The sequence below is a fragment of the Aedes aegypti genome, chromosome 2 (assembly GCF_002204515.2).
Source record: "Aedes aegypti strain LVP_AGWG chromosome 2, AaegL5.0 Primary Assembly, whole genome shotgun sequence".
Taxonomy (NCBI): domain Eukaryota; kingdom Metazoa; phylum Arthropoda; class Insecta; order Diptera; family Culicidae; genus Aedes; species Aedes aegypti.
Window position 1 is genome coordinate 347016381 of NC_035108.1, and position 18688 is coordinate 347035068.

General features: G+C 36.9%; 1 protein-coding gene and 1 long non-coding RNA gene across 2 annotated transcripts in view; one reads left to right on the plus strand and one right to left on the minus strand.

The window, feature by feature from the left end:
• The window catches only part of LOC5570445 (T-box protein H15), a 146973-nt gene that overhangs the window by 75948 nt on the left and 52337 nt on the right, over window positions 1-18688 (minus strand). The window lies entirely within an intron of this gene.
• LOC110676835 lies at window positions 8934-9705 on the plus strand. Its single transcript, XR_002500767.1, has 3 exons — window positions 8934-9090; window positions 9261-9456; window positions 9508-9705. It is a non-coding gene; the product is annotated as an uncharacterized LOC110676835 (long non-coding RNA).

Sequence of the window (18688 nt, forward strand, 5' to 3'; positions counted from 1 at the left end):
AAACAGACCATTTTTTTTCATTGACACATGTACGGAACGAATCACTTTAATATTATTTGAATAACGTAGACTCTGTAGACCACACTTCCCTTCCCTGATGAGCGAAAGGACGTGGCCAACGCCGTTATTGACTTTTAAAGTGTGAGCTCTCGATGTGTGCACATTGAAAATGCCCCATTGATTAAATCTCTGTGCAACTTCGATTGCTCTGGTCAATCACTGAGTAGCAACTACGAATTGTACGATCATCTATGCTCATGCTCGTGCTGAATGACCTTATTTCAAACGACCTTCTTCTGGGTACAATCGGTGATACATTGATTCTAAGCTTGATATTATGCGTTGCGAAAAAAAAATTGATTCCTGGAAAATTCAGGGTAGTCTATCGAAAAATTTCTCACCATTTTAATCGCAGCCACCCGTGACTACAAATATAGAAATGTTGCTTCTGTCAGCTGTACCAAATTTATTTTGTTGTATTTCTATATTATACCTTATTCTAAGCATTGTAAGGGGGAAGTGGTGATCCAAAAGCATCATCTACAGTTAACAGAAAATGCGGAAAACTAGTAATTGATTCCTCTATCAGCCAAAGAGAGAATGCTGGATGAGTATGCCTTAAAAGATCTCGATTCGCTTGTTCACTTCAATGATCCGTATTTGAAAGATTCCGGATCAGATTTCCAATTCGCTAGTACCCCCTTTCAGTTAGAGGGTTTATCATGTCATGTTTAGGTGAATCTGCTGATCATTGATTTCGATCTCCTTTTGGAAACGGCGACCTAAACTTAAGGAAAACATTCCAATTTTCAAGTATGTGAGCTACTACGTTGCTAGAAAACGTTGCTGTAATTTTACTATCGCCATTCTGCTTGTTCACTGTCAATGAGTATGATCTGTTTCTCCTGAAGAGTTGCAGTGCTTGCTATGGTTAATTTCCTCTATGCGGAGATTGCTCGTTGCGCGTTTTTTCCGCGAAGCACTCCAAATTTTTAAATTTCCCCGCAATACTTGATAGACTTTTCAAACATTTTATATCATTTCCTGTCAAGTATACTGCTAGAATTCCATAAGAATTCACAACTTTATCCAAAAAATAGCAAATCCGATAGCATTCTGCTAGAATTGATCTCCACCCTCCAATACGAACAAAATCGAATCCTTAACCTACCGTCAGTCCCTCAAAAAAAAGTTACACCAGCGGTTGCATCGTGTACTGAGTACACGCGGAGCAATTTTGATTGTACATCCAAAGCTAGGCGAGATAGAATATGGATGTCTTCGACAAATTTCTTCAGTCCAACGATACCAATTGGTCAGTGGACAGAAAACACTTTGGAAACATCCTCATCTTCCTGTGGCCATCGGATTGTACCCCGGGGGAAGTAGGTCAAGGGCTGATTACCTAGAAAGATGATGTCTTCGACAAAGTTGTTTAGTAGGTCAAGGACTAACATAAGCTGATAAGCTACCTAACAAGAAAAACTGCCACAAGATGGCGCTAGTGAGCATGCAATATTTCAATCACGAATATCTCAGGATCCCGATTTTTTAGAAAGATGGTGTTTTCAGCAAAGTTGTTCAGTAGTTCAAGGGCTACCATGTGATGATCTTCTTGATTCAGAATTCTTTCAATAGATGGCGCTAGTGAGCATGATATTTTGCGAATACAGATATCTCAGGATCCTGGTTACCTATAAAGTTGACGTCTTCGACAAAAGTGTTGAATACGTCAAGGTCTAGCATGTAATAAGCCACCCAACTTGAAATTCTACCAACAGATGGCGTATTTTGATCGCGAATATCTCAGGATAACGATATTTTAGCAAGATGGTGTTTTCGGTAAAGATGTTTAGTAGATTAAGGACTAAACATGTGATGTGCCGTTTGATTCAGAATTCTTCCACAAAACGACGCTGAAGATGCAATTTTTCGAACGCAGATAAATTTGGATCCTGATCGCTTAGAAAAATGATCCTGAGACATTTTCATTACTAAGAAATATTACCCCTTCGGCAAGGTTGTTCTAAGATGAAGGCCTAAATGCAAGGAACCTCAAGTTTTAAAATTCTTTCTACTGGTGGCGCTATTCAGCATGCATATTTTGATTGCTAATATCTGAGGATCCCGATTACATCCAAATATAACTTCTGAGCTCAAAAGTTCAGTAAGTCAAGTACAAACTTGTGGTGGGCCACACTTGTCTGGGAATTCTTCCACTAGATGGTGCCACTGAGTATGCTAAATTTTCAACCCAAATATCTAGGATCGTGATTGCTTAATCATGAAAATGGCGTCTTCAACTAAGTTGTTTATTCTGTCCAAGACTGAAGCATGTTTACCATGTAATAAACCGTGTGATTCGAAAACGGTGCTCTTCAGCATGAAAATCCCATCAGAATATACTTCAGAATTTCAAGGCCGCCTAATGAGCCTATGCATGCAACAAAACGTTTGACTTTTTCTGTGCGCGCTGTTTTCGAGTTGCCCGTGAGAGAGAGCGAGACAGCTCCAACACACGGTGCACAGTAAAAGTTAAAAGAACAAAAGAATTTATGGCACGTACAGAGGCTCATGGGCGGCAGAAAGCTGTTACACAAAAACAAAGATGGATGTGTGTTAGTGCAAAGTGATATGAGAAACTCGGTCTCTCATGGCGACTCACGGGATGGCACGCACACTACAACATTGTTAGAATCACCTCGAATGTGATAGTCATTGCCTATGTTGTTTACAAATCAATTCAAAGTGCTCTTTGTGCTAGTATAACCATATTATGATTATACTAGCACAAAGAGCACTTTGAATTTATTTGTAAACAACCAGTAAGTGAAATTATCGGTCACGGCGATAATCATACGGCTATCTCTCAAGCTGATTTTCCGGAGGAAAAAGACGTGTCATAATATCAAACCCGACCAGTACTGCGAGAGTGTGCTCTCACGAGATGTGCAGCAACGAATTTAGATTATCACCAGCAACGAGAAGTTTGCGTCCTACTTTTCTACTAAATATAAAAATAAAAATAATATTGTTTAATTTGAATTCAGAATTTGAAGTATAATGAATCCTATATGTTTAATTTTATTTTGTGCTTATCTATTAATTTACTGGTAGCGAAATGTTTTAACATTTGACAAAACGTGTATTGATGAGCCCAAATGATCAGTATCATTAGATGTTCAGAAAATTAAAAGCTCACTGGCGCATGGTTACGTAATCTATATAAATAAAAATGGAAAGGTGTTTGTATGTCACGAAATGGCTTGAGAACGGGCTAACGGATTTTGAAAATTCATCCATAGTTATGTTCCTGAAGTATTCCGACGTGTTTGTGTGCATAAAAAGCAAAGGATATTTAACGGGAAAGTTGAAAAAAAACAGAAGTGAACGGAACTTCCATTTTGCACGGGGCGTTCCATGGCGTTTTTCAACAGCCTACTTGATGGCAAGACGAAGTTTGCCGGGACCACTAGTTCAAAATATAATTGCCAATAACATGTGAGCACTTTCCTTACCTAATAAATTTGATGAAGACGTCAAGTTTTAAAATAATCGAGAATTTGAGATTCTGTATTTGAAAAATTTAAACCAGGAGCTCTTTCTCTAGCCTGATGGAATTATTTGAAATGTAGCAGCCCATTGCACTTTGAATTGAATGTGGAAGAATTTTGAAAAGGTATATTTTACACTTAACACGTTGGTCCATGATATACAGAACAACTTCATTAGAGACACCATCTTTGTAATCTAATTTTATTCTCCTAACCAGGATCCTGAAATAATTCAATTCGAAAATTTCGTTTTGTGGAAGAATTCTGAATCAAACTGCATATCACATGTTTAGTCCTTGACCTACTAAACATCTTTGCTGAAAACACCATCTTGCTAAAATATCATTATCTTAAGATATTCACGATCAAAATACAGCATGATCACACTAGTACCATACACGCAAAAAAATTGTGCGGTAAAAACTACCATTTTAGAGGGTTAACTTAAGCGCTCGCATCGGCAATTTTCAACAGATCAGAAATGCGCTTGATTTTACCATGTCTGTTGTCGAAATCAGATTGTTGTAAATTATTTCTGTCAAATGTACCAGTAATGTGGTGGGATGTACCGTAAACATAGTAAATTGGTCTGAAATTCCATGGTAGTTTCAAGAATGGGCGTAGTCAGCTAAAATAGTAATTTTTACCACAGATTTTTTCCCGTGTATGGTCGGGGTCCTGCTAAACCGCACCAAGTGCCATTTTTTCGAAATTGAGTTTTTTACTCCAGAGCACTCAAATAATCATAACCATTCTACCATGAAAATATCGAGTAATTTGAAAAGTCCCTTGTAATCCTAGATCACAAATTTTCTTTGGAAGGGCATGTAGAACTATAATTTTGTTCAGCCAGAGTGAACCATAAACCAACGCACGTCATCAGAGGGAATTCATTTCTCTGATATAAAGCAAGATTTTCTCAATGTCCTTCTATATTCTTACAAATTATCCATTCCAAGCAACTCATAGAAACAGAGGCCAGTGAAATTAGACAGCAATTGACTAATTAAAATGAAAAATTGTTTCACTGGCGTTGATCTATTTTCTTTGAAATTTCACCCAGCCACACCGCACTAAGTACTGTTTATCAGAAAATCACATTTTGACATGAAGTTAAGACATTAACATGCAGTAAATACTTACATTAGCTTGTTACATAATATGTTAATTAATCCACACAGGAGCCGTAATGAAATGACGAATCAATTTAATCAGAAACTGTGTAAACAACTGAGGTGGACTTGGTGTGCTTTAGTTGTTCAGAAAATAGCGATAAATCAAACCCCCGATAGACAGGGTGCACATGATTTGTTCCAAGTTTATCACTCTTCAATCAAGAAGTGAAGATGACGTAGCGTTAATATACTAGGTTACCACTCAGAAGGCACGAGTTTGAATCCCGATGAAACTTTTTTTGTTGTTGTTCTATCCAATCTTAATGGAAATTTTTATATTGCAGTAAAACATCAGCAGGTTAATGTACAGCTGAAATGATGGTTATTCGTGTAGTACACGCATTGAACTCTGAGCTTGTTCACCAAATGGGACCAACTTGGTGCGCTTTTTTTATCACTGTTGTCTCATTAGAATCTTTGTATGAACGCGTGAGGATCTTGATTCAATACATATTTATAAGTTCTGTGAAATGGATGACTTGTTTAATCAAAGGTATGGATGGACGCGTATGAGACCGTTGCATTAATTGTCCACATATTATATCCATAACACAAAAGCATGTTCAGACTTTTGAATAACAATGAATCCTTCCCAATCATAGTACGTACACATTTGTGACATGGATTCCAACTTGCATGGTGATGATTAACATCATTTGTCTCCAATTGTACTTGTGTTGTTGAAAACTACGAAACACATCCAACCAAACCGAACCAAGAACCAGATTTTTCGTTTTTTGTTCAGCCAGAGTGAACTGAGTGCTTCATAATATTAAATAAAATCCACTGACATCGATAATTTATGATGATTTACTTGTATATTTAATCACGGGTTGCTTATTGAACACTGTTAATCGCATGTGAGCGATAAAAATTTAAAATTAATTGTCCGCGATCAAGACACGATAAGACTTCAAAGTCAAATATCTCGGAATAAAGTTTTTGGCACTTGGTGCGGTTTAGCAGACCCCGACCATATGGTGGTAGAATTTCAAGTTGGGTGGCATATTACATACTAGACCTTGACCTATTCAACACTTTTGTCGAAGACGTCAACTATATAGGTAACCAGGATCCTGAGATATCTGTGTTCGCAAAATATCATGCTCACTAGCGCCATCTATTGAAAGAATTCCGAATCAAGAAAATCATCACATGGTAGCCCTTGAACTACTGAACAACTTTGCTGAAAACACCATCTTGCTAAAAAATCGGGATCTTGAGATTCTTCTTCTTCTTTGTGGCGTTACGTCCCCACTGGGACAGAGCCTGCTTCTCAGCTTAGTGTTCTTATGAGCACTTCCACAGTTATTAACTGAGAGCTTACTATGCCAATGACCATTTTTGCATGTGTATATCGTGTGGCAAGTACGAAGATACTCTATGCCCTGGGAAGTCGAGAAAATTTCCAATCCGAAAAGATCCTCGACCGGTGGGATTCGAACCCACGACCCTCAGCTTGGTCGTGCTGAATAGCTGCGCGTTTACCGCTACGGCTATCTGGGCCCCGGGATCTTGAGATATTCGTGATTAAAATATTGCATGCTCACTATCGCCATCTTGTGGCAGTTTTTCTTGTTAGGTAGCTTATCATATGTTAGTCCTTGACCTACTGAACAACTTTGCCGAAGACACCATCTTGCTAAAAATCTAGATCCTGAGATATTTGTGTACGAGATGTTGCATTGCGAAATGTCCACTACATCGGTTCCCCCGGGGCACAATCCGATGGCCACAGGAAGATGAGGATGTTTCCAAAGTGTTTTCTGTCCACTGACCAATTGGTACCGTTGGACTGAAGAAATTTGTCGAAGACATCCATATTCTATCTTGCCTAGCTTTGGATGTACAATCAAAATTGCTCCGCGTGTACTCAGTACACGATGCGACCGCTCGTGTGACGGGCCCGGTAAAAAAAAAGTTACACGAGCGGTCGCACTGGTGTACTGAGTACACGCCTAAAAACTTAGGTTAAAAACACGATGTTTTCGAATACTTTTCGTTCATTTTTTCTAAAAATGTCTTCTATACAAGCAAAAAGAAGAGTAGATCTTGGAATAGGACCAACACCCGGATCAATTTGAAGGGATTTTCAACGTGTTTTTCGACTTTTCGCAAAGTGCGTGTACTCAGTACACTAGGGCGACCGACGGTGGGTTAAGAAACTTTTCTTCTGCATATACTGTATACTGTATCATGATACTTTGTAAAAAAAACTTGAACAAACATTTGCACATTTAAGCATAACTGATGATTGAATTGCATGTCTCTTCCGTTCAGAGACAACTCATGCGTTTCAGCTTCAGGGCTATCTGCAAAGCGATTATCCAAAACGATAACAATTGTAATTTAAAAGCAGTTGGACGCTCAAATCGATCCGTAACGCGTGTCAACATTAAATTCAGCTTTTTTTCGCAATAAACGTCAAGGCCCTCACAAAGTCGTGCGCCGAGGGACCCCCTAATGCTAAACACATTCCCTATATCGACCCTTCTCATCGTTAAACGGGGCTCTAATTTTCCCAAAACATCCTTGACTCTCCATCGAAGACCTCTCTACCCAACGACAAACAACTCATAACTTTTGTGACAATTAGCTCATCGAATATTCCGAAAAAAAAAACCGGCAACCTTCTTCATTCCTTTCAGCAGGTGATCGGGCAAATCCTTCGAGCTCCAGCACCAAAAAGCACAAAACGGAAATAGCAAAGAGCCATAAATTCCCGAAACGCACATGCCATCACTCTCAGCAAGTGGTAGAAAAAGTGCTTAATTAGCAGCAGCAGCAGCACACCTTCGAATTTCTGCTCGACTCCGAAACCGTGTGCCCGTGTGCCGACCGGTTGGTTGAGGAATTTGCAGGTCCCCTTCACAGCGGGCGCCACATTCGACCGGGAGGAATGGATTGAATTTCGCGCGCGCGTTGCCAGCCGATCACGTCATATTTTTTGGGGGGCCACTAGGCTAAGCTTGCATTGGTGCTTAGGGGTATGCGTAATTTTGTATTAAAATAACGCTCGAAACGAAATACCATGGAATTCCACAGAATCCGATCAGGTGAAATTTTTGTTTTTCGATTTCATTTTCTTTAAATTGATAAAAAATCGTCATAAAAAATAAGACGTAATTTCCCGAATATCAAGTTGGATTTCTCACCAAATTAAATTCAAAAAATCCTCAAATTTTTGGGAGAACATGGTCGGATCTAGTAACTTTTGTTGGGCCATTTCTTTTAAGAAAGATTTCCGACATGAAAAGTTTTATGTTTTAGTGAAACCTTAAATCAGTACGCAGTTATCGTTTTACAGTAATAATAACACATAACTTCAATAATATTAAACCTTCGAGCTGTTTAGTCGAATGTCTAAAAGTAAATTTAAACCGAATTTATTTCTTTACTATTTAATTCCACTTGAATTCGAATCCTTTGACAAATACATAAAAAAAATCATATCGCATACCCATAGTGCTGCTGCTGCTGAGTCAAGTTTATGCGGGCCAACAACTGCGGCAGCACCACTCATAATCACGTTATTTATGACCGATCACAACATAAATCGCTTTCCTCGCTCGCATCGCGTCGCTCTCGATCGCCGAGGATTCTCGGCTCGGGTGCGGGATGATCGTGTGGACCGAACTAACATCCTCGATCGCAGGGTGACCGCACGGCACATGGGGAAACAAAAGATCTCGTCTTTCGCTGTTTCTGTTTGGGCTGTGCGTGCTTTCACACATGCGCTTCTGATCGCGTCACGCTTCACCCATTGGCATTGCCTTCGGGTCGAACAGCGAAGAGAATGGAACCGTAACGAAGGAGCGTCAATCGAAATGGAAATGGGATGATTCGCATAATGGGACGGTTGGACATAAATAGTGACACTTTAAAGTGGTGTAAAACATGATTTAGATTAAGAATCTCGTCTTAAGAATGTCTTACATGGATTTGTTGACGTAAGAATGTGGATAAGTAGGCTTTTGTTTGAGTGCATAGTGAAATCCTAAGACAAGACGTGTCAGGTAAAAGTGCAAAAACGAAACCAATTGCTGTCAAAAAAGACCACTTCTCATTCACGCTCGTTCAAATCTACTCAAAAGAGAGTAAGTTTGACTCACTTTTGAAGTTTCAAGTAAGCTGTCAAAAGTGAGTAACTTTATTTTATCAAAGTGAGTAACTTTTTACTCAATCATGAAAGAAAACGACCTTACTCACTTTTGAGTAAACACAAACATATTTGACTCACTTTGTAAACGTCAAAGACTTGTGAAAATTTCGGCTTCTAAGTTTAGGAGTAAACATCGCTGTTAAACAAGTGCCTCAAAACGAATCATGCAAGTTGTGAATATAATGGGCAATTGTTACTGGTATCATTTATCCTGTGGATGAATTCCTTCGCGTATTTTCTTCGAAGAAAAGACAATTTTCTTGCTAGTCAGTAATGGAAGAGAATTTCTTCCCTTCGAAGAAAATACGCGCCGGAATTCGCCTACTGTAGGCGGCGTGTGTAATGGAAGAAAATTTATTCTCTTCGAAGAAATTGTTCGCCGGAATATCAAGTGAAGCGAGGTCGGAGTGAAAATGGCCAAGTCCTGTAGGCGAATTCCAGCGCATATTTTCTTTGAAGAATAGAAATTTTTCTTGGAAGAAAATGTCTTCTCTTCGGAGAAATTGTTCGCCGGAATTCACCTACTGGTTTTGATCGAACAACCGCAAGAAAAAAAATATAAACGGTAAGTTTTACCGTCGTACTTTTTATTGGACTAATTATCAATTCTTTACAGTCTAACCGGGAAGGCTACTCGTACCGTCAAACTACATCCTCCATTGCTTTCATCAATCCCCCAGAGATTTACAACATCCGGGGATACATTCCAGAGCAGCGAAAATTTCGACACAAACACCGCAATATTTACTTGCAATATCATGTACTATCCATATATTTATGTTTGAGATAATAAAATAAATGTTATCCTTTTGTATATTTTTCTCTTGATTTTATAAATATAATAATAAATTAATTTCCAAAAAGATTATTTCTGAAGTGAGTGACATCTACTCACTTTCGCAAATCCCAGATTAAACGAAGTGAGTAAGTGTTACTCCAATATTGACATTTGACAACGTTACTCTAAAGTGAGTAACGATGGTGTTACTCACTTGTGAGCAGTTCCACTTTGTTCCGAAGTGAGTCGAATTCTACTCACTTTTGAGTAGATCTGAACGAGCGTGTTGGTCATTTTGGCAAAGGCCTACTTTCACATCGTTGAGTTAAATTGCAACAGGACACTTTATTGCTTGCCAGGCCATGTTGCTAGTTCTTAAATTAGAGTTTTCACCAAAAGTTCGAACATTTTGCATGAGATCTTTTTGTTTCAAATCTTTATAAAATTCGATGTCAAGTTAGCGCATTTGTTTCTACAATGCTAAACTAACTACAAAAAACTTAATTGAGAGCAAAATAATGGTATATTTTCAATTTCTTCTAAAAGTATCCCCGGTTTTGGAAGTAAACCAGATTTTTTTAAACAGGAAACATCCTCTATTGCATTGAATGAATGAAGCGTGCAAAAACTACCCAATTATGAGCTTTGATATTTGAATTTGTTCAGAAGGTTTGATTTAAAAGAATACTGGTAGCACTGGCTTTTGCATCGTCAAGGTTATTGACTGAAAAACAACGGGGCAGTCTTAGTTGAGCTGTCACGTCCTGTTCTAGGTGAAATCGAGAGAGTGGATAGAGCATGCAAAACAAATGCTTGGGAAAACTAAGTAAATATGGGACTCTGCACTGTTTTTATTTTGCATGGGATTTTGACGTTTACTGGCCTTGTTGTTTACTAAATTCATGGAGAAGTGAAAGAGATGGCATGATTTTTGTGCAGAGGCCCATTGCAGCAATCAAGCATGCTTCGCTTATTTGCCAGCTGTCACTTCCATCCATATTTGCTCTCACATAAAAGAGTACATTTTTTTAACTCTGAAAAAAGTACACTTAGCCTGTTCTGCAAATTTTATCCCGATTTTCCCACGGTATCTCCAGCAGAGTTCCATTGATTTTCTAAGAACTTTTGACAAACCGAATCAGAAAAATACAATCAAATAGATATTGGAATACTCATAAGATTAATCCAAAGTCAGCTAATTGTTTCAATAGTGAAACTTATAATAAACAATAATTTTACTTTTGAGAAACACCAGTTTTTTGTCAAACTGATTTCGAAAAGTTTAGCCCATTTACATAATTTTTTGTTTAGGCATTTATAGTGTAAATGCTTTTTTGTGCTTGTGCTTGATCTGGTTTCTTAAACAGATTATTTGATTTGTTCGAATATCAATAGTAATATCTGAAAAAGAGTACACTTGAGCCCGTTTAGCAAAAAAGAATAGTACGCAAATTTTTAAGGCAAAAAAGAGTACATGTACTCTAACAAGAGTACGTCTGGTAACCCTATGCTTACTGACTTTAAAATGGCTTGCTCAACTTTCACCACCTAATTAAATTTCAATCTTATCGCTCCCTTGCGACGCCTATCCACCTATTCATTTCCATCATTTGCTTCTATTGACTCCCTTTAACTTTGAGTCGCATGACCGCTAAAGCCATAAAACAATTAAAATAAAAACAATCACGGTCGATACCTTCTCCTAAGAAGTCAATATATATAGAAACAATCGCCTATCAAATAAAATAAGGTGCATTCGAGTAAATGGAACATCTCAGCATTTAAAATTGTTTGAAGTTAGGATGGTTTTCTTATTTCCGTAAATTAAGGCTATGTAGCTCGTCATTTGTTTTGGCAGCCATGTTCACATTGCAGCTTGCAATTTCAAAATAATACAACACGGTTCTCATAGTTCATATTGATCCAAAAAACCATCACTATATGCTCTGACATGCCAAAACATGCTAATACTTTTTTATGTGAGTCAGAGCAATATCAACTGATTTTCATTGATTTGAAATTGATTTAGCAACAATCATCAACGATCGTACATATTTCCATGACAGCCTACTTCGCCTTAAATTAGTTTGGATTCCAATTTTGAAATTTCATTAAAAACTAATCATGCGAGGGAAGCGACCTATAACAGTGCGATTCTCATTTTAGCTTTATGATCTGAGGATAGCCAAAAATATCAAGTATTAATTTAGTGCCTTGGTGATCGAAAGTAGGGACACAATTCGCCATTGTGATGTCCATAAACTTGAAAGTACAATAAGCAATCGAGATATTTGGTCATTTTCGACTAAATTAATATTGCCAAAAATGCCGAAATCGATGTAACTCTAAAGAACCTCCAACCAAATAAAGAAGGCTGAATATCAGATGACCCGAAATGAGTCATTCTAGGAAAAGGGATATTTATTTATTGTCGTCAATCATGTTTGTAGACCGTTACAGAGATTTTCTTATGCGCTAGTTTCACTAATACATTCAATTACCTATTTTTTCTTCTTAAGATAATGTGCGGAAGTATTGTTTTAGCTTCGGCTTTAGCTTTATTCGAGTGATATGAATTCGGGTGATTAAAGTTGCGAAAACGATTGTCCGACATTTCCCCGAAAACCATTTCCCCGAATGCAATTTCCTCGAATGACGTTTTCCCGAATGAACCATTTCTCCGAAATAATTGACATATTGAAAGCTATTCATGATCCTGCTGCCAAAAAGTATTTAACGTACTAGCTGATGAAAGATGAGATGAAAATTGATTAATTTGTTATAAAATCCATGTGCTTAAGGTAACAGATGTTCAAATAATGTGCCACGTGCATTTGACTCAACACAACTTAGATTTTTTTTTTTTGTGATAGCCTTATGAAGAAAAGCGAGCACATGATAGTCAGTTTCATTGGAAGCGGTATCTTTGGAGTATAGATATTTCGCATATGGACGATTGGCCGAATGAACATTCGGCTTAGTTTAGCCTTCTTAGAATAATAGGCTGTTCATTATATTAATTCTGTTCCAATATTTGAAGGCACTTAGCTGATAATATTTCAATTTGAATTTCCCTTCTTTTAATAATAGGCTGTTCTTTCACATCGTTTCGCATTATTACGCAAAGATGCCTTATTTGGCCAAACCTTCTCATGCCATATGTCATTATACTTAGTGCCAGTAGCTACAGTGAGTCCATTGATCCTTGTAATTATTTATTTGAAAATTAACCTTGAGTCTTCCTTCTAGATATTTTAAAATACAACATGCTTCTTTATTGATTTACTGACAATCGATATCAGTTTTTCATATAAAAATCTTATTAAAATATTTTAATGTCTTGTATCGTATTTTTTCCGAAACCTTTCAAGTCAAAAACGTCAAATACAGAGAACATGTATTGAAAACTAAAAATGCTAATAATCACCAATAGGAAAAAATCTATTTGAAACAAAAAAAATCTCAATTGAGAGTAGATCGAAACCATGACAAAGGTTGGATCAAAATATTAAAATCTGCAGTATTTGTTCTAACTATGTCATTTGAAGCATATGATAACCAGAAAAAATCTGATTGAAGTTTCAGTAGTTCTGTTAATTTTACTGATATATTTATCTATGAAGAACAGCCTTCTAATAAAAAAGGGCGAATTTCTGATGAAATACAGCAAAACCTCAAAGAACTGCCTACGATGATGAGAAGGCGAGAAGCTTTGAATTTATCAACTATTTTGATGCCAACGATTATTAGATGTAAGGAAGAACAACTAATATAATAATATAAGGAAGAACGACTTATGTACTAAAGAAGGGATGTTTATAAAATTGAAAACAGCCTTTTTACGTTATTAATTGTAGCTCAAAAAAAACATCTGCTTATGTTAAAAAAAAATACTAACGCGGAAGTAATTACCCAGGTATGCTGAACTTTCAGATACGTCCCAAACCAACTAAGTGACTCATTTATTATTTCATGCAGTCTTCAATGCGTCTTTAAATCCTGTCAACTGTTTTCAACCAATCAAACTTTATTTCTTATTTCTGCCGTTGCCAGTTCATCTAGATGTCATTCAGATGAATTATTTTCGTACAAACGGCATTAAGCGTCATATTTGTTCATCTCTTAAATATTCTTTCAAACCCTACCTTCTACAATTATCAGCATAATAGGAATACCGAACTTCATTTTTTAACATATATTTGAAAGCAGACATGCCAGTAAAAAGTGTCATCAATTTACAATCCATGTATCACATCTTTCGTTTTTCGTTTCAAATTATTCATAAGAGAATCATTTGTTTGAAACGATTATCAAACTTGCTGGATATAGTCTATTACACTGATTAGTGAAAAAAGAATGAAAAATGTATTTGAAAAAAGCTTTCGGGGAAATGGTACATTCGGGGAAACAGTTCATTCGGGGAAATGGTTTTCGGGAGAAAATCCTTCGGGAAAAATTCATTCGGGGAAATGGTTTTCGGGGAAATGTCGGACAATCGCGAAAACTACATTCGGTGAATTGATACATACTTGCCGAAAAGAAGCACAATCAATCGTATTGAAAATTCTAATCATTGCTTATTTATTAATATTTGGACACTTGGAGAACTGACGGTCGAATGTTACAAGTAAAGTTACACAGTAGGAGCCTTATTTAGCCAGTTCAGCGAAACAAGCTCCAGAGATAAGTTTGAAGAACAGCTTATTTTTAAAAGAAGGGAATCATCTATGAAATGCAAATATTTGAAAATGATGCATATTGACATGATGATATCTTAGACTATTCTTCGATGCTTATATATTTTAAAGGAAGAACCTCCCCTGTTCATTATCTTTGGTAGTCATTTCAAATATTTTAAGTCAACATACTGACCTGAATTACCGTAAAACTTTTAAAAGGTCTTTTTTGAAAAAAGTCTACAATTTAGAGAAATAATTTTCCGGTAAATGGTCTTTCAGAGTAATGGTTTTCCGGTGAATGGTTCATTCTGATGAATGGTTTTCTGGTAAATGGTCTTCCGGGTAATTGCATTCCAGGTAATGGTTTTCCGGGTAATGTCGGAGAACCCAAACTTACTTTATCAATCCTACGTGTTTCGCAGACGAAATTCTACACGTTCCGCTCCAAACCAACTCGATTTTCCACTTTAAAACGATCTAGTTCTAATTTAAGGATTTACAAAACGGCGAATGTAAGATTTTCAACTTTCGCAACCTAACCATTACTTTCGCCGCTCCGTTGTATGGAGAGTAAGGTTCCTAATTCTCACTCACTCTCACGATAATGGATTTCTCCCTCACTACAATTTTCAGCGAAAACCTGCCTTGCGAAATTATCCGACAGTAAAACGAAGTGAGAATAGATAATCGCACACTTCTGAGAAGTTTTTTTCTCTTTCTTTTATCCATGGATATCCTGTGCCCATTGTCACGAGTAGCAGTTGGTTGTATGCACCAAATTAACCCCTGATTTCGTCAAGTGGATGTGGTAGCGTGGGTAGCGTGTACGCATTGTGCTTGTTTTTAGCAATGTGTTGGGTTCGAGTCCCGTCGCCGGCACCAGTTGTTTTGTTGTTTATCCATTCAGTGATAATTCTCAGAAGAGTTGGTGAGTGAAAATATGATGAGGTGAAACAGAAATCATCCCCAGTGTGGAATGACTTTCGGTTATCCTCCATCGTAACTCTAGGGAAAATAAGCGTGAGCGAAAAAAGATGTTCCCTTGAAGAAGTTAAAAAGCAGTCTCTCTTTGTGCGAAAAATCATAGATTTCGAAATTCCAAACCCTGATGGAGAGACAAAATGACATAGCCACGAATCAAAACAAAACACTACTTGAGTTGATTTTACACTGGTACAAAAACTTGTAAGTAACTGAATAAAACGGCTTAACATTTAGTTAAACATTTTTTGTGGGAACCGTTGAACTATCTAGTACAGGGTTTCTCAACCGGTGGTCCGCGGACCCCTAGGAGGCCATGACGACTTCTCCAGGGGTCCGCGAAGCCATTGTAAATGTGTCATTTTTCATGATTGATAAACGAGTGCAAGAAAAAAAAAATTGAAATGTTTTTCTGCCATTAAGAGATTACAACAACAAGTTTACCTCATGTCATTCCAAGATACATTGAAAATTCGGTACATAATTTTGGCTTTATTATTGGCAGTTTTTCAGCAAGCTATTGAGGGAATTGAAGAAATTTCATTTTTTACTCTGTTTCTAAGTAATCTTCTCGAATTTATTAGCATTTAATAGCAGAATTTTGACTTATTTCTGCTGTGATGATCTTTTTAAAATTTCTCCAGCAATGGATTCTTAAAAGCTTATTGAATGATCATTTAATTATTCGAAGCAGCTTGCATGGAGAACACCTATTCTTTCTTTGGAAATTTTTTTCGACGGAAATGTCAAAATAATGATAAAAAGATTGATTTTAAAAAATCTAGTGAAAATCTTTTCGATTTCAAACAGAACTTGTGAATATGGTTGTGGATTGCTGGTCTGTTCCACAAAGTTGTTCAATTTCAGAAGTCATACAAATTTGCAGAACACACCATTTTTCCACGACTTACTGTTTTTGAATTAAATTAAAAAGCCTCTCGATTACTTACTTTTGTCTTTGAACAATACTCTGAAACTCTGTGTAAAATGATTGCACTGTAATGATTCCCTTACAGGCAAAATTTCAAGTTATTTGTAGTTCGTCATCCAAATTTCAGCCAACTCGGACTACCAGAAGCTGAGATACAGCACCCCAAACTTGGGCATTTTGTATGGAAAACAGCGTTTGGTTACTAACTTTTTTTCGGGTCACTTTTTCTCTGATCCGTGCCGATAGAATGAATCGACTCTCGCCAAAAAACGAACTACGGATCACTCGTTCTTTTGACTGATCTGGATCTTTTAAACGGTTTTGATTCCTTTTGCACATCTCTACAACAGTAGGGTAGTATAACGGTCGTATTTTGGACCCCCTAGGGAAGCAATTTTAATTTTTTATCCCAATTAATTAATTGCACAGTGTAACCAAGTCAAAGTGTAGAGAAAAACTTCATTCACGAAATAAAAATACCCATACGGTCATGTAGGACCCGGAAAACATCGAAAATAATTGAATTGTGAAGCACCGTTATTTTGGACACACCAATACATTTTGGACCCTCAAGGTATATATTTTGGCCCCGGCATTTTTTATCGTTTGGCGACAAAGTCCGCGACACTAGTTGTATAATATGCTTGCCCATAGTCTTATCAATAGATTGACAATGGAAAACCGAATAAATTCTACGCTTTTTGTTCAGAAATTTGAAAAAAGTTTTTGTTTACATTTGAAAAAAATCTGACGGCTTCAATTTCTGTGTGTAACGTTTTATAATTGTTGCATGGATAAACCAATTAAATTAAATTAATTTCTGATAAAATAAACACATTTTCTTTGTACAAACGGTTGATGCAAGTGCAATAAAGTCCTATCTTTCCAAATGGCATGCAAATTGAGTTGGCTTTTCGATTCAAACAGGGAATTTTACAGGAAAGTGGCTCAGGGAATCCAAAATATATTGGTCCCTCTACTTGTTGGTTTTGGTTTCAAAACTATGTTCAGTAGAACAAAATGTTTCATATAAGGCTGATAAAAATGCAGCTCAGAAACATGATAAACACACAAAAAATTATATGAGTTGGAGTTCCATTGAAGATAATGCCAAAAAAGTGAAGTTGCACTTAAGTTTCTTAAAATATTTGAAGCTGCTCGCTACGTTAAAGCTTATTGTATTACCTATCTGAGAGAAATTTCTTGGCGAAAACTTCGCATATTCCAGTGGAACTTTTAGGTACACCCAAAGATTTCTGAAAGTCTTTTGGGATGTTTCTCGTAGAAATCACCATCGTACTTCTAAGTATATTTAAAAAATTTTTTGGCGATTGTTTTTGTTGAAAAATTGTCTCTACTACCTGATTTTAAATTGGCACGACCATTTGAAGTTTCTCTACGATAAAATAACGTAACGAAAAGATTGTAAGTAAAGTTAGTGCACACCGGGTGGTCTCAAAAAACTTCTTGCATTATTTGTGATGAATTACAGACGAAATATGTGTTGGATATCTGTAAACTAAGGGACATCATAATTAAATATTTTGATAGTTTTAATTTTTTTCCAGTACGATATCATCCACTTTCAGAGGTACGTGAAAAGTTCGTTAAATTTATAAGGGGATCACAGTTTCAAAAAGGTTGGGAACCACTGCTCTAAAATGCGCATGAATAGTACCGCCACAATGAACTATTGTTAAACCTATATTACTCGTTAGCGACTCATAAAACCGTACTCAAACCGACATTCACTACTTACTTCATGGTCTGTAGGAACAGCATTCCAAAGAATATCTGTAACGGAGTAATTGAGCCTGAGGGAAAGTTCTTAAATTGCTGCCCATTCATTCTTCCAAAGTTGTCAGAATGATTACTTCCAGCTATTTCTGAAGGATTTTTTCTATGAATTCCTCCATAAACGTTTCTCAGTAGTATTCGTTTGTGGATTTTTCCATAAACATTACTAGGAGTGTCTAAAGGATTGCGACCAGTTTTCTTCCAGAATACTTATTAGGAATCATCCAGGGATTTTATTTTATCCAGGGATGTAGGAACGTTTGCAAAAATAATACGTTGGGTGCCATTTATTAAAAAATTGCTTTGAGGCTCAGGCAATATCTCAACCGTCAACCGTCTAATTCGTATATAATCAAAATGTACTGTTTGCTTAACCAACATTGAACAGTACAATCAATGTTCAGTTTATATTCGCCAAACAACATTATTACTCAAATCATGATTCCCCTCAGTCGATTCAGAGTCGCACTCACCCTCATTTACCCGCCTGGTTGACAGATCGGAGAAACATTAGAGGTGGGAAAATTCGCACCCCTCGAAGCTAATTTCGCATGTCAGTTTCGTTGCTGCGAACTCCTCTGAACAACAAATGCCATTAAAACTGTGTAATTTCTACCCGGCAGGTTGGTGG